This window comes from Ranitomeya imitator, chromosome 9 (genome assembly GCF_032444005.1).
Source record: "Ranitomeya imitator isolate aRanImi1 chromosome 9, aRanImi1.pri, whole genome shotgun sequence".
NCBI lineage: Eukaryota > Metazoa > Chordata > Amphibia > Anura > Dendrobatidae > Ranitomeya > Ranitomeya imitator.
In genome coordinates, this window is record NC_091290.1 from 27,707,975 (window position 1) to 27,720,224 (window position 12,250).

The window sequence follows — 12,250 nt, forward strand, 5'->3', positions numbered from 1 at the left end:
AAATACAACTGGCTATATTTATTTATAAGCACACATCACATCTACCTTTTCAGGACACTTTATTTTGTTTAAGTTGGTGTTACCTGGTGATGTGGATTATCTATGCCAAAGGTTAGGGTGAGATACAGATTGGGATAATTGTGGTAAATTTCTGCGCTGCTGAATCACTAGAATTCCAGAATTATTAGTACATGTGGCTTTATTATTCTACGCGTTTCAGAGTTCAAGACTCCTTCATCAAGAAACACCACAGGGATTATTATAAATAATAATAATAATAATAACATACAGTGGGGAAAATAAGTATTTGGTACTCTGCCGATTTTGCAAGTTTTCCCACCTTCAAAGAATGGAGAGTGGTCTATAATTTTTATCGTAGTTACACTTCAACTGTGAGACAGAATCTTTTAAAAAATTTCCCGGAAAATCACATTGTATGATTTTTACGTAATTAATTTACCTTTTATTGCAAGAAATAAGTATTTGATACAATAGAAAAACGGAACTTAGTATTTGGTACAGAAACCTTTGTTTGCGATTACAGAGGTCAGGCGTTTCTTGTAGTTCTTGACCAAGTTTGCACACACTGCAGCAGGGATTTTGGCCCCCTCCTCCATATAGATCTTCTCCAAATCTTTCAGGTTTTGGGACTATTGCTGAGCAACATTCAGTTTCAGCTCCCACAAAACATTTTCTTCTGGTTAGGACACTCCAGGACCTTGAAATACTTCTTAGGGAGCCACTCCTTAGTTGCCCTAGCTGTGTGTTTCGGGTCATAGTCATTCTAGAAGACTCAGTCACAACCCATCTTCAATAATCTTGCTGAGGAAAGGAGGTTGTTTGAGAAAATCTCGAGATCCATCCTCCCTTCAATACGGTGCAGTTGTCCTGTCCCCTCTGCAGAAAAACACCCACAAAGTGTGATGTTTCCCCACCATGCTTCACGGTTGGGACAGTGTTCATGGGGCTGTACTCATTCTTCTTCGTCCTCCAAATATGGTGAGTGCATTGTTACCTAAAAGTTCTGTTTTGGTCTCATCTGACCACAAGACCTACTCTCATGCCTCCTCTGGACAATCTAGATGGTCAATGGTGAACTTCAAACAGGCCTCAACATATTCTGGCATGAGCAGGGAAACCTCAGGATTTTAATCCATAGTGGGGTATTGTGTTACTAACGGTAATGTTTGAGACTGTGGTAACAGCTCTCTTCAAGTCATTGACCAGGTCCTCCTGTGTAGTTCTGAGCTGATTCCTGACCTTTCTCAGAATCATCCTTACTCGACGAGGCGAGATGTTGCATGGAACCCCAGACCGAGGAAGATGGATAATCATCTTGTGTTTCTTCAATTTCTAATAATTGCGCCAACAGTTGTGGCCTTCTCATCAAGCTGTTTGCCTATTGTCTTGTAGCCTATCCCAGCCTTGTGTAGATCTATAATTTTGTCCTTGACAGCTCTTTGGTCTTGGCCATGGTGGAGTGTGATTGAGTGTGTGGACAGGTTTCTTTTATACAGGTAATAAGTTCAAACAGGTCCAATTAATACAGGTAATGAGTGCAGGGTAGGAGGGCTTCTTAAAGAAAAACTAACAGGTCTGTGAGAGCCAGAATTATTGCTGTTTGTAAGGTGATCAGAAACTTATTTCATGCAATAAAATGCAATTTAATTATTTAAAAATCATACAATTTGATTTTCTGGTTTCTATTTTTAGATTCTGTCTCTCACAGTTGAAGTATACCTTTGATAAAAATGACAGACCTCTCCATTCTCTGTATGTGGGAAAACTTGCAAAATTGGCATCGTATCAAATACTTATTTTCCCCACTGTATATGCAATCAGGTATTTTGTAGCAAGAATATGGTTAACCAATGGAAAAACAGATATGTAACAAGGTGCCATGCTTCATGAATACTCAGGCAACTCATTGCTGCCTGAGCAGATCATTTGTGATGACATCAGAGATGTTTGCCAGTTTACCAAAGTAACTCAATGAAGACTTGTACAGACGAAGCTGGTTTTAGGAGAAGGGAGCAAGGCCCAGCTGTAGAGCTGGTCCAGGTGAGTAACAGAGTTCCCCTTTTTAGGATCCCTTCCAGAAGGGTCTGTAAAAGAAGAAAGAAGATGCTTGGCATGAAATCCTCTAAATAAAAATTAAGCTTTAACCGAATGTCTTTTTTTCTGGACTGTCTCCCTTCCAGTCTATTAAGTAGAGTAGATTCCAATGAATCATCTTACATTCCATAATTTGGTTGACCTCATACTCCAAGTCAGGATTGGTAGTGGAAGCAGGTGAAAAGCAATGGAGATTTTGGACATTTGCTCAACAATTTAGAATGGACCAATAACTTTAAAAACCAGCATCTTGCAACAAGTCTTTAACCCCTTCCCGACATATGATATAGTAAGAAATTGAGCTTGCATCTTTCCAGCATATAATGGCTGTTTGACAGCAGCAAGTGGAGCTGAGCTCCATCTGCTGTTGTTAACCACTTTAATGCTCCTGTCTCTGACAGCAACATTTGAAGCATGCAAACCAGAGGGTGTGCGATTTCATGCCCCCATTAGCCTCCACAGTAACATTGCAGGGTGCAGATGGGTTACTAATGCTGCCAAAGGTCTGCTGAATGCTCCCATACCTGTCATGATTGACCTCTCATGAAAACCAGCCTGTGGGTTGCGTTGATAGGAGACCATCATTTTTACTATATACTGCAATACTTTAACATGCTCATTTTCTGTGGTGATTTTGCTGTGCATTTTCTGTAAGAATCTGAAGGTATTAAAGGCTTGAGCAGGAGAATCCAGCCAGAACCAAGAGTTAGCACCCTTCTGAGTGAGGGCTGTAAGAGGAGCTACCACTTGAGTGTAAATTTTAATTAACTTGTGTCAACAGTTTTCAAAGCCTAGGGAACATTAGAATGCTTTAAAATTGATTGGGTTGTGGCCGGTCAAAAATAGTAGGTATAGAATGTGGTCTTCTTTTGATATGGATTAGAATTATGCTCCACAAACTTTGGGAAAGGTGGTAGCACCTGTAAGGCTGCAGTAGCATCGTACGCAGTGAAGAGGCAGTGACCCACAAAGTTCCAACACGAAGTCTCTTTAATGTGTTTCCTCACACATAAAGGTGCATATCATTTTTAGTACATGACATCAAAGTTCATTACATACAGTTCATCTCATCTGAGTGCCTATTTCATAGCACTACACATCATACGGCTTTAGATTGCAATCCCTAAACAGGCTAGACTTCCCTTGTCCAGTTTCCCTGCGCGACCGCACACCATATTAAAGTCTCCAAACACACAGCTTTACATGTTGCAGACAATACACTTGCCAGCCCTCCTCTGACTAGTTCTCGTGGGTGTCCTGCATCACTGTGTCACAGTCTCTTTACTCACACCGTCGTACACAGCTCAGGATATCCTCCGGATAGCAGACTGGCACCATATCCACCTGTTTGCACTCGTTACACATGCTTGTCCTCTTTCGGGCACAGGACATCCACCTTCGGGCACAGGACTTTCCACATCCGTCTGTTTCAGGTACAGGACATCCACCTCCGGGCACAGGACTGTCCACATCAGAGACCAGTACCATGGACGACTTGCATTGCTGCGTACGCTGCGGGTGCCAGGCTGTTCAGCTGCCCTGGGTGCTTGCTCCGCTGGCCTGTGCCTCCCTGCACTCAGCCAGCGCTCTGCAGGCCTCTGCTCTGCACACCAGCACACACCAGACTGACACTGACATGTACTCCACACCTGACACCTGACACACCCATACTCCTTACTGCAGGGCTTTTAACACACAAACCTGTGGCCTTCAGCCACTTGGAAAACCAGGACTGGAAAACCACGACTCTCATGCACACCTATGGACTCCATCCGTCTCCATGCACAACCTAGGGAGAACACACAGCGACCCCTATCTGTAACAGGGGTCACTACCTCACACACCCTTAACCTGATCATACAGCTTAGAGATGAGGGGCAATGGATAACAATCTCTCAAAGTTATTTTATTCCGACCCTTATAGTCTATGATTGGTCTCAGAGACCTGTCTTTCTTATTCATAAAAGAAGCCCCACACATAGATTTTTGGATGACTTCCCTTTCCAACTTCTCATTTATAGTATGAAGGTGGACATTGCTTCAGTCTCAGAGAGAAAGAATGAAGCTAGACGCTCCCTCTGGGTGGTTCATTATCTGGCAGAACGGGTATGGCACAGTCAAATGGTTGATATGGAAGTAGAGTTTTGGCCTTTGGCTTGGAAATGGTTTCTACGAAATCTTGGCAAAAAGCAGGAAACTTAGAGGAAATACAGGCAGAATAGAGTTTAAGAGAAGATGGATGAGACACAGCTTTGAAGCAATTTTTAAAGCAAGATTGTCAACAAAGAGTGACCAATCAATAACCAGAGCATGTAGCCGTAGCCACCAAAGTCCCAAAGGTACTGTTAGATCAGAAAGTAGCAAACTAAAAAAGAAATATCTTCAACATGTGGTACTTAAACCTGAAGAGTCACCTTCTCAGTCCAGAATTGTATACGACCGCCTGAAATTGTGGAATCGTTCACTGAAATAAGTTTCGGAGGTGTCTGAAGAGAAACAAATTGAATTTTCCATCTTCTGACCAGTGAGAAGTCATAAAAATGTTCTTCAGTTCTGAAATCAATGAAGGTTTGTTCCATAAACTCAAAAGAATTAAAGATAATAGACAGACATAGATACAAAGAGCTTGTCAATTGCAAGAGGATAGTGCTAACCCCAAAGAGATCTCTCCTCCAGTGATGAGTGAAAGTGCTGGGATAATGTGTTATCCGAGAATGCTCGTGTGCTAATAGAGTATCTTTGGCATGCTCGTATAATATGTTTGAGTCACCGCGGCTGCATGTCTCGCAGCTGTTAGACAGACACAACACATGCAGGGATTGCCTAACAAACAGGCATTCCCCGTATGTGTTGCGGTTGTCGAACAGCTGCGAGACATGAAGCCGTGGCAACTTGAACATAATATTCTAGCACGCCGAAGATACTCTATTAGCACACGAGCATTCTCGCATAACACATTATCCCAGCACTTTCACTCATCACTGAAGGAGAGATCTCCTTGGGGTTAGCACTATCCTCTTGCAGAGACATAACACCTTACCGAGAACGTTCGCTCATCATTACTCTCCTCCTAACACAGAATTAAACCCTTGTCTAAGGGATAGTGTAGTATCCCGGAACCCGTGCCACTGCCCTCTGACGAAGCCGACGTGAAACGCGCGTTGGGGCTTTGATGGTGACCTTGGGAAGTCTGCATTATGGGTAAGGTTTATGGAACCAGGACTGATTTTTAGTGTGGCACACTTGACTTTGACCCTGCTGTGGGATGTATGATATGTAGTAGGTAACCTTCCTGGCCCAAAATCTCCCATTATGATAAGCACTGTTAGCACTTTACTATAAAATACATGCAGATTTTTCTAGTGGTTGTCACCATTTACTTCTGCAGTCCTTCTCGCTGTATCATCTATCTATTTATTGTTAAATGATATTACTATCTTGTATGTGACCTATTTGTGGAATAAAAATTTGTATATATACTTTTTTCAATTTGGACTTGGACTCCGATTTTGTTTCTCATGTATATATGACTGTGAGTTAGGAGATGTAAGGCTAGGTTCACATTTGCTGTTGAGTCCGCAGCGTTTCGTACGCAACCGCAATCGCATGGCAAAACGCATGCAAACGCTGCGTTTTTATCTGCATCAACTTACGCATGACGGATTTAAAAAATGCAACGTTTTCACGCGTTTGGGTGTGTTTTTGCATGCGTTCGCGTTGTTTTATTGTTATGAAAAAAAATTTCAAGGAGAATTTAATTGACACAAGCCACACCCAATAGGCGTGGCTCATGGGATCTCTGTATATAGACCCTTGTGAAATGCCAGCGAACGCATGTACTTGCGTTCCTATGCATTCCCATAGACTGTAATGCGCTGTTTTGACGCACTCTTTTCGCAAGCGTCCGCATGCGTCTGGCGGTGGAAATGTGATGACCAAAAAATTGTAACATGGTGCGTCAGCTGCGCTCAGCCGCACACCGCAAAAATACGCAGGCATAAGCAAATGTGGGCTAATGCATGCACCTGCGACTACAATGTTTAAAGATAGGAAATCAAGACGCATGCGGATGTATGTGTCAGAAACGCTGCGGAGTGCGGACACATCCGCAAATGTGAAACCAACCTAATACCGACAATTCATAAATGTGCTCTGCTGTTATCTACTAGCCAATGTTATTATGTGAAAGTTAAGTGATTATTCTCCTCACAACATGTTGCCATAGAAATGGCTGTGAGGATCCTCCCAGCTCAGGACTCTCACACTTCCTGAGGTAACTTCCAGTTCTGGGCGGTGTAAGCTACCTGAGGAAGCAAACACTACTGCTCCCAGAATAGTTTCCATGCCAGTCTACGCTGGGGTGACATTTTTCTCCTCATAATCAATTTCACAAAGCCGTGAAGCCTCATCCAGTCAGGAGAGATAACATGCTCTCCTGCATGTTGGTTATCCTGTTTGCTTCTAGCCAGGACCAGATCCACATGGCTGCCACGATACTGACTTTGCTTAACCCCTTTCTGACCTCGGATGGGATAGTACGAGCCCGCATCAAAGCCGGGACATGTCAGCTGTTTTGTGCAGCAGAACAAAAAGAAGAAAAAGAAGAATCGGGCGCACTGCTATATAGTATAGTATATAGAAAAATCTGAGGGTGCGGTAACAGTAATAAAGACTATACTAAATGAGCGAAGAACAAAGCATTACTGCAAATGTTCGCACACCATCAAATGATAAACAGCAATATATATAAAATGACACAGACTGATTTTATTGACAGAAGAGAGGCGAATGGCAGCAGCGCATAGCGCATGCGCTGGTAAGGCCCCAAGAAAAGAGACACGCGCGTGCGCAGAGCCCGGCATAGAGGATACCTAGGTGGATGTAATGAGCCACTATACCCGGAAGCCCAAGTCTGGGCAAAAAAGCAATACAGGGCGCATATGTCGGGTGAGGCGCATGGGTAATAAGTTCGTAGCGCCGCAGCTGTGCAGCTCATACCTGCGCAGAAGAGAGGTATTACAGTATTACACTGAAGTATGGTCTTTATTTCCTGTGTGCTTTTGATGGTGCTTGTATGTTTTTAACTATGTTTTTATTGTTTGTGGTATTTTTTGATCTGTCAATAAAATCAGTCTGTGTCATTTTATATATATTGCTGTTTATCATTTGATGGTGTGCGAACATTTGCAGTAATGTTTGTTCTTCGCTGTTTTGTGCAGCTGACATGTGCCTGCAATAGCGGAGAGTGAAATCGCGATCCACCCACCGCTATTAACTAGTTAAATGCTGCTGACAGCGGCATTTAACTAGCAGTTCCGGCCATCGAGCTCGAAATTCGCGCATCGCTGATCGGGGGTCAGCGATGCATCGGCATTACAACCAGAGGTCTATTGAAGACCTCTATGGTTGTTGATGCCCGATTACTGTGAGCGCCACCCTGTGGTCGGCGTTCATAGCAGTGCAGCAATTCTACTACATAGGAGCGATCTGAGCATCGCTCCTATGTAGCAGAACCGATCGTGCTATGCCAGCTTCTTGCCTCCCTTGGAGGCTATTAAAGCATGGCAAAAGTAAAAAAAAATGTATTAAAATATATGAGAAAAATTAAAAAGTTTAAATCACCCCCCTTTCGCCCCATATGGCAGCACGGTGGCTCAGTGGTTAGCACAGCAGCCTTGCAGCGCTGGAGTCCTGGGTTCAAACCCCACCAAGGACAACATCTGCAAAGAGTTTGTATGTTCTCTGCGTGTTTGCGTGGGTTTCCTCCGGGTACTCCGGTTTCCTCCCACATTCCAAAGACATACAGATAGGGAAATTAGATTGTGAGCCTCAACGGGGGCAGCGATGATAATGTATTAAAATATATGAGAAAAATTAAAAAGTTTAAATCACCCCCCTTTCGCCCCATATGGCAGCACGGTGGCTCAGTGGTTAGCACAGCAGCCTTGCAGCGCTGGAGTCCTGGGTTCAAACCCCACCAAGGACAACATCTGCAAAGAGTTTGTATGTTCTCTGCGTGTTTGCGTGGGTTTCCTCCGGGTACTCCGGTTTCCTCCCACATTCCAAAGACATACAGATAGGGAAATTAGATTGTGAGCCTCAACGGGGGCAGCGATGATAATGTGTGCAACCTGTAAAGCGCTGCGGAATATGTTAGCGCTATATAAAAATAAAGATTATTATTAAAGATTATTATTCAAAAGAAAGCAATAATAAAAAAATAAATATACACATATTTGGTATCGCCGCGTTCAGAATCGCCCGATCTATCAATAAAGAAAGGATTAACCTGATCGCTAAAGGCGTAGCGAGAAAAAAATTTGAAACGCCAGAATTATGTTTTTTTTGGTTACCACGACATTGCATTAAAATGCAATAATGGGCGATCAAAAGAACGTATCTGCACTACAATGGCACCATTAAAAATGTCAGCTCGGCGTGCAAAAAATAAGCCCCCAACCAACCTCAGATCATGAAAAATGGAGACGCTACGGGTATCGGAAAATTGCTCAATTTTTTTTTTTTTAGCATTTATTGAACCTAGCAAAAAAAGCCAAACAAAAAACAAGTGTGGGATTGCACTTTTTTTGCAATTTCACCACACTTGGAATTTTTTCCCCACTTTCTAGTAAATGACATGGTAAAACCAATGATGTCGTTCAAAAGTACAACTTGTCCCGCAAAAAATAAGCCCTCACATGGCGATATTAGCCCTCACATGGCCATATTGACGGAAGAATAAAAAAGTTATGGCTCTGGGAAGGAGGGGAGCGAAAACCGTAAAAACTCAAAACCCAAAAAAGCTGGAGTCATGAAGGGGTTAACCTACCCCCTGAGCTAAGCTCAAAACTGGGAGTACTTCCACACTTTAGTGCGTTTCCACAGAGAGCCAATCTGTGAAGATCCCTCCATCAGTGTAATATTTCTTGGACTACACATAGCATTTCCTCTAATAGCAAAGTGAAGAGAACTCTGCTCCAGCTGCCCTGAGAGGCCATAACCTCGCTTGTCTCATGAAGAAAGAAACAATACTTTCATATGCACAATATACTGTGAACTTTGCCTTTAAGAGAGAGATTGGACCCAGTTACCGCTTTCAGTACAGTTGTTATGTTTACAAGGTCACCTTTGTGTCTGGCTGCTTGAGATTGCACAAACACCTCGGGGCGCTCCAAAACCTGCACCCAGACACCACCGCTACAGAGGTGTCTCTGGGGGGTCCTATACCATCCACAAGTGCCACCTCCCGCTATTGACAATTGTTGTGGATGTGAGGGAAGTGTTGAGGGGTCCAGCAACCACTTCAGCTACCGTGACATCATTATCTGCTGCCAGTGGGACTACATGCCCCAGCTGGCTCTTCTGCAACATCTGGCGCCTCCCTAGTGGCCCACCACAATAGTATACAGCCAGCTGTTGAGTGGGCTCAACCTGGTTTGTCAAGCACTCTACAAAAGGCAGACGGAAAGAACTATAGAAACTTGATTCCAGCTCACTCAGTAGCTCTATGCTCATCCACCTGGGGCTCAGACTCCGGCCTCGCCCTGGCCTCACATCAAAGAGAATAGAAAAAATTGGAGTCCGGCTCAACAGGACCAGATTTTCCCTTTCTTTTTATTTTTCAAAAGAAAATATGGTGCATACAAAAGAAAAATTTACATAGTCGACATGACCCAGTCAACACGTTTCGACTGCACTAGGCAATCTCACTCATGACTCATTGTGTCAACTGGGTCATGTCGACATGTACATTTTTGTATGCATCATATTTTCTGTTGAGCCAGACTCCTATTTTTTCTATTTTCCTAGACAGAAAGAACCTTAGAATCTCCATGAACACTTGTATGAGTAGATAAATGTGGAGATGTTCCCCCAGAAGAATGCCCTGGGAAAGGTGGCAGCTGTTGATCAACCAGAGGTGTAACAGCAGGAGTTTGAGGCAATGCATCCATACGAGCTGAGGGATCATGCACAGCCTGGATGACCTCCTCTTGGCTCACAGCAAGTTGCATGACCAGTCCTCTGTATAAAGTAGCAAATGACCATGAAAAATGTTTTAAATACATCTGTAGGGTTATTTTTACATTTAGGGAACTTAAATCAATCAATTGATTGTACAATACACTTCAATACTTCGGTATAATGTTTTTACACTGATTTGCATTAGTCCCCGGTAAGAAATGTGAGCCCAAAATACTCACTACATCCCTAGAATAATACTTTGGGGTAGACTCTCATTTTCCAGATTTTGTTGCAGAAATGGGGTAAATAGCTGTAATTTTTATTGTATTTCTGACTTGAAAAAGGCCCTTTTTTGCCAAAACGTTGCTTCACTTGTCTACCTCTAACCCCTCTATGTACAGTAGATAACACAGGATCCACCATTCACAATAGGTGATGTCACAGCTCACCTCCTACTGAACAGTGACTGATAACCCCTCTATATACAGTAGATAACACAGGATCCACCATTCACAATAGGTGATATCACAGCTCACCTCCTCCTCCTGTACAATGACTGATAACATCTCTACATACAGTGGATAACACAGGATCCACCATTCACAATAGGTGATGTCACAGCTCACCTCCTCCTCCTGTACAATGACTGAAAACACCTCTATATACAGTAGATAACACAGAATCCACCATTCACAATAGATGATGTCACAGCTCACCTCCTCCTGTACAATGACTGATAACATCTCTATATACAGTGGATAACACAGGATCCACCATTCACAATAGGTGATGTCACAGCTTACCTCCTCCTCCTGTACAATGACTGAAAACACCTCTATATACAGTAGATAACACAGGATCCATCATTCACAATAGATGATGTCACAGCTCACCTCCTCCTCCTGTACAATGACTCATAAACACCTCTATATACAGTAGATAACACAGGACTATTGACTGGCCCGCCCATTCCCCAGACCTGAATCCGATTGAACACACCTGGGACATCATGTCTCGCACCATCCATCAACATCACGTTGCACCACAGACTGTCCAGGAGTTGGAGGATGCTTTAGTCCAGGTCTGGGAGGAGATCCCTCAGGAGACCATCCGCGGCCTCATCAGGAGCATGCCCAAGCATTGTAGGGAGGTCATACAGGCACGTGGAGGCCACACACACTACTGAGCATCATTTCCTTGTCTTGAGGCATTTCCACTGAAGTTGGATCAGCCTGTAACTTCATTTTCCACTTTGATTTTGAGCATCCTTCCAACTCCAGACCTCCGTGGGATATTACTTGTGATTTACATTGATCATTTTTAGGTTTTATTGTTCTCAACACATTCCACTATGTAATGAATAAAGATTTACAACTGGAATATTTCATTCAGCGTCTAGGATGTGGAATTTTAGTGTTCCCTTTAGTTTTTTGAGCAGTGTATAAATGTACTAGATTGTGGCCCGATTCTAACGCATCGGGTATTCTAGAATATGCATATCCCCGTAGTATATGGACAATGATGATTCCAGAATTCGCGGCAGGTTGTGCCCGTCGCTGATTGGTCGAGGCAACCTTTATGACATCATCGTCGCCATGGCAACCATTATGACATCTACGTCAATACTGTGCCCGTCACTGAATCAGAAACGTGGGATTTCTACGTCTTTTATGACATCATCATCACTGTGCCCGTTGCTGATTGGTCGAGGCCTGGGGGCCTCGACCAATCAGAGACGCGGGATTTCCAGGACAGACAGACAGACGGACGGAAAAACCCTTAGGCAATTATATATATAGATATCATTTAACATAAAAAAAAAATTTAAATAATATGCAAAAAAGGTAGAAAATCCAGAGATAGAAACATTTTTTTTGTAGATAACAAAACTTCACATTTATTATAAATATTAAAAAATCTTCATAGCAAATACAGACTGATCTACATTGGGACACAGACTTATGCATTTCTGTGTTTAGCATTAATCAGGTCTGCTGTCCTAATGTGGATCAATCTGTATTTGCTATTTTGCTCGCCGAGCTGACATTTTTAATGATATCATTTTGGTGCAGATACAATCTTTCGATCACCCATTATTGCATTTGAATGCAATGTTGGGGTGACCAAAACACGTAATTCTGGCGTTTTGACTTTTTTTTTATCGTTACACCGT